This window comes from Penaeus monodon, chromosome 22 (genome assembly GCF_015228065.2).
Source record: "Penaeus monodon isolate SGIC_2016 chromosome 22, NSTDA_Pmon_1, whole genome shotgun sequence".
Lineage (NCBI taxonomy): Eukaryota > Metazoa > Arthropoda > Malacostraca > Decapoda > Penaeidae > Penaeus > Penaeus monodon.
The window spans coordinates 27,203,781-27,204,369 of record NC_051407.1 but is presented as its reverse complement, the minus strand read 5'-3'; the positions used below and the strand labels follow the sequence as shown (position 1 = coordinate 27,204,369).

Genomic DNA, 589 nt, shown 5'->3' with positions numbered 1-589 from the left:
GGTTTTGTACGTGAATATTATTGAATCAAAGTGTTTTATGGTTTGTTTCAGTGAATGTTTGTGATGTTATTTTTAGACGAAATATGTAAGTGAGATGAATGTTACATATTTTATAAAAATATGTTATAAATAAGTTTAATTAATTCCTTTACGCTACATAAAGGAAACCGGTTTATATCAGCTTTATAAAGTCAACTTATATATATAAAAAAACAGATTTAAATAACAAATTTAGTTTTAATTCACTTAACAGGTTCGATAATAGGTAAACCATACGTATATTAGAATACTCTTTCTTTTCGCATTAATTAAACTATATTGACCATATTATTCGATGAACGATTTTTAGGATATATCATATGATGTAAATTCAGGTTAAAATGGGTTTAGAGAGCATATGACACCTTCACAACGCCGGGAAAATAAATAAATCATAGTTAGTCCTTAAATATCGTTTTCTGTGGAGATAATTTTATACGTGGGGTACCTATATAGATTATATGTCTATTTTGGTGAATATATTCAATAATATATTGATGAGCATAGGTTTATAATAGATTTTGTATATTTCGTTTATTCTTAAAGTTAA

At 25.5% G+C, this 589-nt stretch overlaps 1 protein-coding gene across 1 annotated transcript in view; it reads left to right on the top strand.

The window, feature by feature from the left end:
• The window catches only part of LOC119587387 (receptor-type tyrosine-protein phosphatase S-like), a gene marked incomplete in the record, with an annotated part of 26,335 nt that overhangs the window by 5,060 nt on the left and 20,686 nt on the right, over positions 1-589 (top strand).